At 36.5% G+C, this 14,929-nt stretch overlaps 2 long non-coding RNA genes across 2 annotated transcripts; one reads left to right on the top strand and one right to left on the bottom strand.

Moving 5' to 3' along the window:
• Window positions 1-934: 934 nt before the first annotated feature.
• Window positions 935-1,601, bottom strand: LOC309477063. The gene is made up of 2 exons (XR_014198514.1): window positions 1,512-1,601; window positions 935-1,268 (listed from the first exon to the last, which is right to left on the bottom strand). It is a non-coding gene; the product is annotated as an uncharacterized lncRNA (long non-coding RNA).
• Window positions 1,602-4,937: 3,336 nt separating this feature from the next.
• LOC309477053 lies at window positions 4,938-6,770 on the top strand. Its single transcript, XR_014198505.1, has 3 exons — window positions 4,938-4,985; window positions 6,361-6,425; window positions 6,645-6,770. It is a non-coding gene; the product is annotated as an uncharacterized lncRNA (long non-coding RNA).
• The last annotated feature ends 8,159 nt before the right edge of the window (window positions 6,771-14,929 follow it).

Genomic DNA, 14,929 nt, shown 5'->3' with positions numbered 1-14,929 from the left:
TTTACTGAAGGCCATTGAGCAGTTTAACTGTTCGGGAACAAACAAAAACAAAAACAAAAAAACAGTTGTGATCATTCAGGTAATGACACACAGTATTAAAAATCAAGCTTATGTAATTTTTCTTGTATTTTGTGTTTTTATTTTGTCTTGTGGACTAGGCTTTACTTAAACATCTATGTGAAAAAGTTTTTTCAGGGCAGTAAAAAAAAAAAAAAAAAAAAAAACACAAAAAGTTTTTATGATCCTTATTATTAATAAATAAATAAAAATAACATTTTGGAGGTTCTGCAAGGTGTATGTCAACTTATTACTAAAGTGTAACAAAAATCATAACATTATTAGACGACAAAATGTTGCTATAGTTATCACGTTCTCATGTTGCTATTGCAAATCGTCCAATTTCATGACTCACAGGACTATAATTTAGCGGATTCACTCCCTCATTTAAATGCCTTAAACTTTACAGTGTGAATCATGTAACCGCTGAAGCATGGAAAACCGAACTATTATTTAGATTGTCAGTAGCGCTTAAGCCATCACTTACTTACCGCGTTCTGCACTCTCACTGAAATTCTCGCCATAAACACTGAAGTTGTCCGCACTGCACAGCGAATCTCTTATTTAGGGGAGCGCGGGGCACAACCTAACGCGGGGTTAGTTGTAACACGCTTGTTTTAAATACTTCCGCACATGCTTGGATGACGGAACTTTGTTTATTTACTAGTTGCCATATCAACACTATATATAAAAAAAAAAAATCCGCCAATTTTTTTTATTTTTTTTTTGGAAGATATCCATAGACATTTATTAAACCATAGCAAAAGTAAATTTCTTACTTAAGTTATTTTTTCATCTCTATTTTTTGTGTTTATTTAAAATAAGACAAATCTGATATTATTTTAATCTCCAAGATGTTATTTAACAGTTGAGATAGTTATTTAAAGGGATACTCCACTTTTTTCGGAAATATGCTCATTTTACATCTCCCCCAGAGTTAAACAGTTGAGTTTTACCGTTTTAGAATCCATTCAGCCGAACTCCGGGTCTGACGGTACCACTTTTAGCATAGCTTAGCACAGATCATTGATTCTGATTAGTCCAGTAGCATTTCTTTCAAAATGACCAAAGAGTTTAAATATTTTTCCTATTTAAAACTTGACTCTTCTGTAGTTAAACCGTGTACTAAGATCGACGGAAAATGAAAAGTTGCGATTTTCTAAGCCTATATGACTAGGAACTACTCTCATTCCGGCGTAATAATCAAGGAACTGTGCGGCTGTACCATGAGTGCAGCAGGCGTAATGATATGACGCAGCGCCTGAAAATAGGTCTAATAGGTTAGACAAACTTAGTCCCGGTCACGTTGGAAGAAGTTACCGAGCTGGGGACTATTTTCAGGCGCTGCGTCATATCATTACGCCTGCTGCACTCATGGTACAGCCGCACAGTTCCTTGATTATTACGCTGGAATGAGAGTAGTTCCTAGCCATATAGGCTTAGAAAATCGCAACTTTTCATTTTCCGTCGATCTTAGTACACGGTTTAACTACAGAAGAGTCAAGTTTTAAATAGGAAAAATATTTAAACTCTTTGGTCATTTTTGCAAAGCTATGCTAAAAGTGGTACCGTCAGACCCGGAGTTCGGCTGAATGGATTCTAAAACGGTAAAACTCAACTGTTTAACTCTGGGGGAGATGTAAAATGAGCTTATTTCCGAAAAAAGTGGAGTATCCCTTTAATGTTTCGCTAACTAGCAGAAGACACTAGCAGGGTTTAAATCCCAGTTGTGCAGGCGGGGGCATGTTGTAACACTGGGTTACAATGTGCCCCTATTAGAAATATGCTATTATATTCTATACTTTTATTAATTTTATTGAGAAAACGTGAGAAAAAGGTGAATAAAGACTGAGAGTCAATGTCCAGAAATTACTAATTATTTATTTGTTTTGAACTATGTTGTATAGCTGTGTTTTCATGTGTTCGTAGTCAAAACTCAAAAATGAGTTTATATTTAATTATTAAAAACTGCCATTATTTTATATGAAAAAGTTTTTTAATTGTATTTTATTTGGAAAATATTTTAGTTTGTTTTGTGTATTTTTTTTATTAGATCGGATAACATTTTAAGCTGTCATATGTCATGTTACAATGTGCCCCACACATGTTACAATGTACCCCACCTATGGGGCATGTTGTCACATTTCACTTCCATTCTTTCGGGATATATCAAGAAAAAAGTAGCCTATACTGTATTAATAAAACAAACACATAATTGTACTAGACATGTGGGAAATGAATATGGAAAAAAAAAAATACTCTGAACCATAAGTAGATTTACACAAACTGAGAAAGCTCGCGCTGATTCTGAACATACATTTTGAGCGGATTCTCCGCATGTTGACTCTGAAACGCCTCTGATTTGTCACTGCGTTCATGCGCGTAATATAGGCCTACATGAGTCCGAGGACCAGCTTATCCGGTGGACATTGGATAACAGAGTGGTTGATTACACTTGAATTCGGCTACCTGAAGGTTTAAATGTTTCATTTTTACTTTTAAAATGTGTGTTAAATTAGTTTAAATGTAGGCAAAATTGTATACATGTTAAAACAGTGTAAAATGTGCTGTATTGCTGTATAGCTACTCATTGACAATAAAGGCCAATGTCATGTACTGGTGGTTGTGTGGAATACTATTTTACAAAGGTTTGGAGAAAATAAAAGAAGTTAATATTACTCATTAATAAAAACAGTTAATATTACTCATAAATATTGTTTTTTAAACGTTTAAATGTTAAATTATTTCTACTCAATTTTATTTGTTAATGTACCAGATGCAGTTACTGAGATTTACTTAATTTTTTACTTGCATTTACTCAATTCGAACAGTATATTTAATTGATTTTAAAGCTTTGAGTGTAAAAATGTTTCACCAAATTGTTTTAGTAAATCATATTTTTAGAGTGAGCTCTGTGGGAAAGCACTGCTACCATGTGACATTATTGTTTCAGTACTCACTGCTGTACCTTCGGCTTCGAGACAGTCAGAGCATGCCAGAACACATCAGGACACACCAGGACACATCCAGAAAACACCTCAGACCAGAGGAGGAACCTGACTGCATTAAAGTCGTTATTCTGGACCGCCTTGTTCCTACAGGTAACGTGTTTCTCAGAGCTGATAGGAGAACAGATGTTTATATGATGACAGTAACTAGGAGACATGAGCGCAGGGAGACACAGGGAGTGTGTGCTGGTGGGAAGGACCAAAAGGGAGCCGGTCGTCTGACTGGGTGTGTTTTGTGTTAACTGTGTAATGTCTTCACAAAGAGGAAATCGAATAACTACAAGACCAAGCCAGACGAGTGTGCTGATATAGAGAAACACATTTCAATTCCTCTTCATTGCTTGTTTGAGCAATATTTCCTAGATTGTACATTAGTACTTTAATATCTCTATTATGTTTACCACAACTCTCAGTTTATAAGCTACCAAACATAATGTAGTAACATGTTAGAAACACTAGATAATTACATGAGGTGTGTAAGAGACTCCAGACAGAATCATCCTCTGCTTTAATAAACCAACAGTATATATTAATCTTATATTGATCAATCCTGTGTATCAGACAGACATCACTGTTATTCTTATTAATAATCAGGACATATTGTTATATACAGACGAAATTACATCTGTATATTATCCAAGTTACCAGAGAGTGTTAAAGATATGGATGACCAGTAATGTTCTTATAATAAATGATGATAATCATAAATAACATGATATTATTGATTGGCCATAATCCTGTCCACAGAATCTCTTGTAAACAATCTGCATCAGTGTGTGTTTCTTCATCATGTCCAGTTAAAGATCTGGCTGACCCTTCAGCGTTATTCACCTCAGAAACACCAAAATACAGAACATGTTTCTGATGCAGAAAAGCTCATAAAGCGTTCATGACTGGATTACTGTAATGCATTACTAGATTATCCTGATCATTATCAATCAACAAACTACAGTTATAGTGCAAAATACAGCAGCTAGAGTTATTACCAGATCAAGACAATATCATCATATAACACCAGTTTACCATCTCTACACTGGGAATCTGTTACACTACTGATGTGTGAAACAAGCATTTATAGAGAAATGTGCAAAACAACACAGAGAACAAAACCAGTCTAACACACGTGCGAGAGGGACAGTTTTAGCTCCACATTCTTCTTTCTAAATAAAAAGGACTGTGTTCACAGTGAGAGTCACCGCCTCTGGAGATTGTACATGATAGTCTTTCAGCCTTTGGTTAGACTAGTGAGTTTAACTACCCGACTGTGTTCTCCCGATAACAATAAGCCACTCCCCCTGTCTCTGCCACTAGAAAAGAGCAGAGCAGACTCAGTCTGTATTCAGTGTGTTCTCTTGTATCTACTGTTGACACTAGGACTCTCACTGCATGACTTTATCTTTATAGTCTTCTTCTCACAGGTGAGAAACATGTTTCTAAATGCATCATTTAATTATTCATTCAAGCCTACTTTACTGAGGAGCTTTATTTTCTGACTGGATTATGTGCTATTTTACAATAAATACTTTGATAGCTGCTACTTGGAAATTATTGAATGTTTGTAAAATTGTAATCATTGTTTATATTCATTGTATCCCAGCTAACAATTTTTGGTTCCCATAACGTTAGTTTTTGGTACCCAGAACATTCTCAGAATGTTAGTTTATGGTAACCACGCAGCAACGTTCTGGGAACGTTATTTTACTGTTACATAAAAATAAAACCAAAAAAGAACGTTCCCCTAACGTAAGTATTTGGTTCCCAAAAAAATAACCAAAAAATAACATTAGGGGAACGTTCTGTGTTAACTGGGGTTTAAATTAGATGTAAATCAGGAAGAAACACATGAAGACATAAAGAGTGAAAATGTGAATCTTGTGAAGTTCATCAGACGGAGCAGCAGGAGTGAACACAGATCAGACTGTGAGATCACTCATTATATACTGTATATATATATATACACTACCGTTCAAAAGTTTGGGGTCAGTAAGATTTTTTATGTTTTTAAAAGAAGTCTCTTCTCACCAAGGCTGCATTATTTGATTAAAAATACAAACAAAAACAGTAATATTGTGAAATATTATTCCAGTGTAAATCATCTGTTTTCTATGTGAATATACAGTGAAGTGTAATTTATTCCTGTGATCAAAGCTGAGTTTCCAGCATCATTACTCCAGTCTTCAGTGTCACATGATCCTTCACAAATCACTCTAATATGATGATCTGATGATCAAGAGACATTTATGATTATTATCAGTGTTGAAAACAGTTGTGTACAATTTTTTTTTTCAAAATTCTTTGATGAATAGAAAGTTCAAAAGAACAGCATTTATCTGAAATCTAAAGCTTTTGTAACATTAAACACTACCGTTCAAAAGTTTTGGGTCAGTAAGAGTTTTAATCTTATTTTTGGGGGAAAGAAATAAAATAAATCAATACTTTTATTCATCAAGGATGAGTTAAACTGATCAAAAGTTACAGTAAAGACATTTATAATGTTAGAAAATATTCTATTTTAAATAAATGCAGTTCTTTTGAACTTTCTATTCATCAAAGAATTTTGAAAAAAAAAAATTGTACACAACTGTTTTCAACACTGATAATAATCATAAATGTTTCTTGATCATCAAATCATCATATTAGAGTGATTTCTGAAGGATCATGTGACACTGAAGACTGGAGTAATGATCACAGGAATAAATTACAGTTTTATTGTTTTTAATCAAATAAATGCAGCCTTGGTGAGCAGAAGAGACTTCTTTTAAAAACACTAAAAATCTTACTGACCCCAAACTTTTAAATGGTAGTGTATATATATATATATATATATGAAGAGTTCAGATGCAAAAGCCTCTAAGTGCCATCTGAAAATTTCTTCTAAAGTGATAATTTTTATAAAGCTTGTATATTTAAGTTCAGTAATTTCACTTAAATGACAATTAATTGGTAATTTACATTGCCATATAAGTGAAATTATTGAACTTAAATATACGAACTTGATAAAAATGATAATTCTAGAAGAAAATTTCAGATGGCACTTAGAGCCTTTTGCATCTGAACTCTTCATATATATATATATATATATATATATATATATATATATAAGACTTATGTCAGTATAATTAAATGTGGAACCAATCTTGAATTATTTTTATGTGTTTTGAATGAAGGGCTTTAATAGCTGACACACATAACATTACAACTATAACACGAGTGAATCTATTATCTGAGTCTATATCATCAGCTCAGTCACTGTATTATAATTATGATGATAACGGGTTGTTTTCTTCATTTACAGTCTCTGTTGATCCAGTCGGAGCTGTAAAGTGTCGTTCTGATGAATCAAATATGATCAAACATGAGGTGAGAAGAGAAAGATGTTTATGATCAGGACTCACACATAAACTCACATTTCTATATTTGTCATTTCTCATCATCATTGATTATTGTGAATATTGTAGAGTTAATCTGAGATGCTGTAATAACACTGAGCTCATGCAGATGTTGATCAGGAGTTGATCTGATGTCTCGTGATATGATGTTATATCGCTTTAATGAAACTCTGTCTGTGTGATTGAACAGATTCAAATGAAGAGGAGAAAGAAAATCAGCAGAAATCACAGATCAGCAGAAAACAAGAAGACTGAGAGAAAAATGGAGGACAGAAATGAGACACAAACCAGTGAATCACCAGAGAAACAGAGACTTGTTAGACGTGAGAGTATAGAAATAAAGCCAAACTGTGAGTGTTTGATCATTATTACTCTTACAGTGTTGCTACACAGCAAAATCCCCAGTGTTAAATGATCAAAACCATCAGATCACCTTTTATATTTGTTCATCTGGTTGTTATAACTCAGGTACATCAGCCAAACAAAATCTAAAGTTAATGATTTAAGGGTCATGAGCCCAACTAAAGCAAACACAGATCACCATAATGATGACTTAAAGGGGCATTATGCAAGTCTGAGTGTTTTTTCTCTACGAGCTCCCCCTAGTGTCTGGTAGTATAATGCTTTCAAACACTCTGTCGTAAAAACGAACTGTTGTCACCCCACCCCCCTCGCCACGAGCAACCCAGCTGATCAGCTGTCAACCCAGCTGAGCAGAGGAACCGGCTATTTCAAAACCAGTTATGTCTACCGAGGCAAGTAAAGCAATACTTTCTTTCCAACTGATGGCGATTTTTTTATTTATTGTGTTGTCATGCATACTAGTATTTTTACCGGGAACGAACGATATGAACGAGGCGAACTACTGCTTTCGTGTTTGTTTGTTTGTTTTTGGGAGAATGGGCATGAGCATAAAAATATATATATATATCGGAGGCTAATATTTGTCTAAAGTTATATTAGCAAGGTCTATAAGTTCATCTGGTAGAATGATGGTTTACCTTTGCTTGTCTAAGAAAACATCAGAACGTTTTTTCTAGCTCGATCATGATATGTGCAACATTTTGTGCGTCTGATATTGCCTATTATCAGACGCGTTGACTTAGTGACATCAAATAAAAGTGTAAGTTACACAAATAAAACCGACAGAGGAACTGCCACACAACTACAGAAATCAAACGTGTTTGCTATGACAATGCTAACATCAAAGTTATAGTATCTAGCGTTCTAGTAAGCCCCTAACAGACAGCGATCATAATAAAAACCTTTACAGACAATAGCAAACATCCTGAGGTCGCAATTACTTGAAATTTAAATATTAAACACACTTTATTCCAAAGATACTTAACTTACAAGTGCAACAGCAGGATCAGCATCCGTTTTGCAGGCTTCTGTTTCTCTCAGTTCTCACCATTCTGAAAAAGCCGGTCCGATATATTTACTGGAGTCTGACTTCTTGCTCGGTCAGTCTCCCGTTTCCTCTTTCGTTGGTCCTCCGACAAAGATTTCCTAGCTTTCTGCTTCTTTTTTTACAGGCTCAGGCTCAGCCATAACTCAATCTATCGTTGCCCTTTGCTTATAGCTAGGCCGCCGGTGCTTGAATGGGGGCGTGTACGTGTGCAGTGCCGTCAAGCAATTCGTTACATCGCGAGACCTGATATCACGCGATACTTCCTGACGCCGACCCGCCGGCTCAAAGTTGCAAGTGAGTTTTTTCCGCTCTTGGGCACCAGGGGGGTGCGAAACCACCACCATTCAACCCGAAATAAGTAATATAACCATTCCACTGACTCCGAAGCTGTTCAGTTAAGGTTAAAAAGTTACCTAGTGTCCCTTTAACATTACTATTTTCTCCTTCAGTGATTCTGCTTGTTAACATCAGGTGTCTTCAATAATGCTCAGTCATCACTCAATTATACACTTAATTATCTCATTAACTTTAACACTGCTTCAGTGTTACTTATAAACACTGAGTGTGGACTCTTATACACACTGAGTAGTGTTCATTTACATTTACATTTACATTTATTCATTTAGCTGACGCTTTTATCCAAAGCGACTTACAATTGCTATATATGTCAGAGGTCGCACGCCTCTGGAGCAACTAGGGGTTAAGTGTCTTGCTCAGGGACACATTGGTGAAGACACACATTTAACACTGGGGATTTTGCTGTGTTACTATTATTTTCTTCACAATCCTGTCATAAAGTTCCACATTCACAGAGATTCATCACTTTCTACAATCACAGATCAATGTTTACAGATGTGTGATTGTCTTTAATTGACAGAATGTGTTATAGATTGAGAACATAAAAACAATCCAAAACAATGAGGATAATCTGATATATATTTGTGATTTCTAGTCTCCTGTGATCCAGACGAGCCTGTAAAGTTTGATTCTGATGTCAAAACTGAGGAGAGATTCTCATCAAACCCTTCATCATGATCACAAGATCACACAACATCTTCATCATCATCATCATCATCATCATCACTGACATCCATCAGCATCTGAAGACCTGAACATCTTCATCATCATCAACATCATCATCATCATCTTCATCTTCATCAGTCTGTTCAGCTCCTGGACTCTTACAGACTCTGTGTCTCAATCCTGCACTTCTGCTTCACAGACACACCAGTGTTCTCTGCCTCTGATAGTGAACACTTGCACATGTACAGTATATATATATATATAAAGGTGTGCGCTCCTGTTCAACAGTCTGTGCGCCTCGAGTGTGCTGTGGTTGTGTATGTGTTTTATTTCTTTTTTCTGTTTTCTGCTCATTTTTAAGTTATTTAGTTGATTCAGTAACGCTGTGAACGGTAGAGCGTGTGACAGACAGATCCAGGAGTTTCACTGGAGAATAAAGTGTGTGTTGTGAAAAGCCAATCGCCTCTGAGAGTCTGTCTGGCCTCTAATAACTCAACTCACTGTGCTTTCCACATTTGAATAACTCAAGAACACTAGATCTCTGACAGAAGTGTGTGTGTGTGTGTGTGTGTGTGTGTTCAGTCTAAGTAACTAGAGATCACACAGTTCGAGTTATGAAGACTTCAGATGATCATCTCTGAGTCAACACATTATCATCTATATACTGTAATCTGTACAATACTGTAAGATAATACTGTAATCATCTTTAATGTGTTCATTATTTCTGCCCAAATGAATATGTGATGTGAACTACTGTAACTCATGATTGTATTATCTGTATATTTATGACATGTGGATGTTACTTTGACTCAGTCTCTGATAACAGATCGATTTTAATTGTAATGTAGAAATTCCATTTTCCATGAAACTGCTTTGAATAAATATGTATTGTGAAAAACTCTGTACAAATAAACATAAAAGTGAAAATAAAACTAAGCATGTGAAATAAAGCAGATTGCCCTTTGACCCTGTCCTGCAGTCTCGTGTCTCCCTCTACAGGAGATCATCAGAATCACAGCAGAGTTAAAGAAGCTACAGATGAAAATGTGTTTTACAGCAACAAATGAAAACACTTACAGATTTCAGTTCATCAGGGAATATGAAAATCAACAAGTTGTAATTTGAAGGGAATCATTATTGAAGTCAAACACAAAGATGTCAAATGTGCGTCACTATAAAATATGACTTCTGCTGTTTTGATATTATTCTGAAGGTTTGAATGGTTTGATCAGAATCAAGATCTCTTTAGTTCCAGTGAATTCTGTGACGCTTCCAGCTTTAATATCATAAAGCAGCCTGTGATTATGATGATGAGTTTATGACAGAATCACTTTTATTCTCCGCTTTCTCCATCATGTGCTTCATCTGTCGTTTCACACAGAAGATCTCTCTGTTTCTCTTTCTGATAGAGTTAGAAACAGGGAATAATTGATGTTCTTCCCAGAGACTGTGTTTCTGGATTCTTCTGTTAGCAGAAGCTGATGATGATGTTTCATATCAGGCAAATCTCCATCAGCTCCTGATTCAACAATATGACAAACTCAGATCACTCATACATGCATTACAATCATGAGTCTCAGTTTAATATGTTTTCCTCATTTAAAAGCTCCTGAAAGATGTCATTTCTCTAGAAGATGAACATAAATCCACACATTCACACACACAGAACATACCTTAGTACTTCTTCAGATCAGTATCTCCTCTGAATATCTGATGTGAGACGCAGCCGTATTGTTTCCTGAAGAGTTTCAAGAGTCTGAATGTTAAATGTAAAACTCAGATCTGATAAACTCCATCAGCTGCTCATTTAATCATCTCTGATTTATTAACACTGATTTCCATCAGCAGAACATTAGTGACTTTAACAGACGAACTGAAGCTGTTCAGAACAACAACAGATCAACACTTACTCAATACTCAATATCTACTGTTCACAAACACATCATAGTATACATTAAAGCAGAAGTTGCTAGAAGTTCAGTCATTCACACAAAATGTAAAATCACATTATTATTTGTGAGTTGATAATGAATGACATTCAGTGAATTAAATTGAGAGAATGTCACTTGTTTAAAATAGAAATGAAGGCATTGTAAATAAATCTGTATGAGTGTGTGTTTTCTATTCCTCCTAACACACAGAATATTCACTGCAGTTTTCATCTTTGTCCACTAGATGTCAGAAGTAGATTTGAGGTGAAACTCAAAGGCCTTTAGTTTCAGGATCAGAGACAGTGAAGAGAAATCAGAGAATCTGATCTGAAGCTCAATGAGGATCATCATGTGTCTCATGTGAAGCAGAAAGAGACTCTCATCTGATGTGAATCTGGAGGAGAAAGTGTCCCAGTAACGGAGGATAAACTCCACAGTCTGAGGATCATATCGAGACCTCTTCTACACGCTTAAAGAACAGATACGACCTTGAAACTTCAGCGTATCAGCAAATCACTTTAGAGATTAGAATGGCCTCTCGATTTCAAGTCTCTTTATAAACATCCCTTTTCTTTAGTATATTCATTCTTTTCTTTGGTTGGTTTAACTAATTTATATTTGAGTCTTATATGCTACTCCTGTTTAATTTCTCTTATTTTTTATTTATTTGTCGTTATGCATGTTATATCTTCTTCTAACCTTGTTCTTCTGTAAAGCACTTTGGTCAGCCTAAAAGAAGCTTCCTACTAAAGCCTCTTATAATGAGACGCTGCCCCAAAGTGATCATACAGGAGCGTATATTCCTGTTTCTTAAAGGACCCACACAGAGGAGGAACAAGCTCAGCCTATAGAGACATAAACTGAGGCATAATCTGAAGAGCACGTCCACCGGGGGGGAACAATCCAACCCAGCTAGCAAACAGTCTATTAGACGCTGAATAGACGTACATCTTCAACGTCTAATTACAACTTTTCAACGTTGAAAACAAGCCAATCTTCAACATCTTGATGGAAAATGTAAAACTCTTTAAATTTATTTGAGATAATAATGAACATGGTTTGGTAGTTTGTTTTTCTCCGTTATTTTAGCATGTATAACAGACTTAAGGCCCTTTCACACCGGATGCGTAACGAAAAAGCGAATAGTTCGTGTGCGAATAGTTCGCGTCAAAACCCATCACATGAGCCGCGTAAACACGGTCTCTATCTCTATCTTTGACGATTAGCTTTCTATCCCAAATGTAGTTTAGCCTGCTAGCCTACACAGCACAGGACTATACAACAACTAAAACTATCACACAACATACTCACAGTCGTGATAACCGAGTTGGTTGGCAATGCTATGCCACACAATCATTGTCCTTGTAGTATATGTTTGGCTGAAGTCTTTTCTGTCGCCGCAAAAGGAAAAAAAAATCGACATCGAAACGAAAAAAAAAAACAGCACATTCGCGTTCGGTGTGAAAGCACTCATTACACAAACAGCTGATCAAAAAATAAAACCATTGCGCGAATTATTCGTGCGTAAAAATCGCGTCCAGTGTGAAAGGGCCTTTATCGTGTCTTAGATGATCAGCTGAAAACATGTAGTCAAACACGTCGTGAACCAGTCCAAGGCGGACCGACTTATTTTCAACCATATTTCAACGTTGAAAGACGGTAATCGTTTACTGGGAACGTCTCCATTGACTATGTATTGTGTGAAGCTTCCTTCTGGTCATTTCTGACTTATAACAAAAACTAAACAATGTCTAAAAGGTGTTCAGCAAACAAGCTAAAAAACCCAGAAATACGTTTTTGTAAACTGTCGACCCCAAAAACACGAGCGTTTAAGGAGACAAAAGTGGATTCAGGCAATAAGACGTGAAGCATCAGCTGGAACGAATGGGTAAATTGTGGGAAAGTCAGAAAACATTTTGTCACTAGTAAGTCAAAAATCTAAATGTCAGTTTTATATATTATATTTCTGTAAGATTAGCTAACCCTGTCCCTGATTATGTTCCCCTCAGTGGGCGTAAGTCAGTTCTCAGAGTAATATGACACTGTCCCAATTGCCTGTATCCACTTTTGTGTTATTAATGCTCGTTTTTGGGGGTTATTTCTAGTTTTTTAGCTTGTTTTCTGTACACCTCGTCACACAGCAGCTTTTAGACATTGTTTTGTTTTTCGTTCTAAGTCAGAAATGTCAAAGAGGAGCTTCACACAATACAGAGTCAATGGAGACGGTTGGATTGTTCATTTCCCCCGGTGTGGCCTAAATGTGGTCTCTATCTTAGAGATCTTAGAGAGCGATGTTGCTGATATGAAGCTCAGGTGAGCGGACGCCTCAGAAGAACGAGTATCTGTAGCGAGAGGAGGACAAACAGGAGCCATCTTAAAGACATCTATAATACATCTCATCACTGCAGAGAGAAACACCTTCATATCTCTGTCTAGCTGGAGCTCTACTGTACAAATACAGTAAACAGCAAAAGCACAAAAGATCAATGAAAACTGTAAGACTGCAGAATCAAAGTGTGTGAGAGATTGATGATCAGCGGCACGTCTTCATGTTGGTCCTCAGGACTCGCTCCACAATGTCACGAATGACACACAACGGCTCAAAAGTGTTCACACTGGATTCTAATGATGTGATCAAACCAACTGTACAGAATATGAGCCGTTCAGAAAAGCTCACAGTGTCATTGTTAAAAAGAGCATCATGCTTGACCAGTGAGCATTGTGAGAACTCATGACCCCTCGACTACATGAAATGCTTGAGGACAGTGAATGATAAAGTGTTCTCAGGCAACAGAGGAATATCTGTGGAAGAGTTGTAGAAAGGCTCCGGTTGAAACGGATAAAGTGCTGGTTCTCTATAATGAACAGAAACCTTTGGCAGTGTTTGAGACTCTTGGGCTTCAGGCTTTATTCCACATGGATCTTGATGGATGAATTATGCCATTAATAATGAAGCTTTGGCGGATGTTTTTGCTGTCAGGAAGTTTCACCAGTATCTCGCAGGTGCATTTCGTGATTTTTACGAACTATAAACCCTATACTGAGACTCCTGCACTATTCCCAGCCAATGCCATCCTTTCAACACTAGAGTTTGATCACTTAAGACTATATGTTTCCATCACCTGTTTTCAATCGCATTCTGAAGTATCGCATCAGAAACCAGTGATACAAATGTCAAATGTCTTTTTCAAAAAAGTTTTTACGTGTTGACTTGTGCGAAGAAGAGTTAATGTGAATAATGGGAGATGGAAACGCATTTGCCGAATAAATTCTGATAACGGATAGCCGGTTCAGACTCTTCCTTTCAAGTATCTTACAATGCCTACCCTAGTATACAGACAATATATTTTACAACAATTTATAACCCTCATTTTTTATTCATAACCACTGACAACCCTTCCCCTCCCCTATTGTAGAAATGCTAGTATCACACAATAGAAATGCACAATGTCCCCTTACTTCAGTCTGTATAGAACAGATAAAAGTGTTGATCTCTAGAAGGATTGTGTGAAGACAGAAGATCAGAAGAGGTGCAAAGTTATTCAAACACTTGTGAACTAATAAATGAATGTTCAAATCGACTGGCAGCCGATGAAGTGAAGCCAAGACTGGGGTTTTATGATCATGTCTTCAGGTTGTCAGGTCTGGTATTCAGGGTGTAACTCTGGCAGTGAAACTAAACTTGCTGAGCATGAACAATCTTGATCCATGTTGCAGGTTGCATCACTTACACACAGGAGAAGTCTGAGTTTCATGATGTGATGTCACTTGTAATGACAGATGCAGACAAAAAGCAAGGAACAAGACAGTATTGCACTATTGCACTATGAACAGAGTAAAGTTGAGTCTGTTAAACTGCCTTGTTTTTATTAGTCACCTGTAGCATTACAGAATCCATTAATGAACGTATTATTAAGGTCAATATAGACTAAAAACCTCAACTAGTGTTCAGTGCTCGTCTTGCAGCGACGACAGGACAGCTTACATGCTTTGCTCCAACTTTTGAACTTTTTCCGTGGGCAGAAACCTGTAGAAACGTGCAATTAACGTGTTCATTTCCTGATTCTTCATCTTCTGGGAAAGCTACGCCTTGAATTGGAGAGGGAGAAG

Source organism: Leuciscus leuciscus (assembly GCF_965113295.1).
Source record: "Leuciscus leuciscus genome assembly, chromosome: 16".
In the NCBI taxonomy this organism is placed as follows: Eukaryota; Metazoa; Chordata; class Actinopteri; order Cypriniformes; family Leuciscidae; genus Leuciscus; species Leuciscus leuciscus.
The sequence above is the reverse complement of the archived record's forward strand: the minus strand, read 5'-3'. Positions and strand labels throughout refer to the sequence as shown.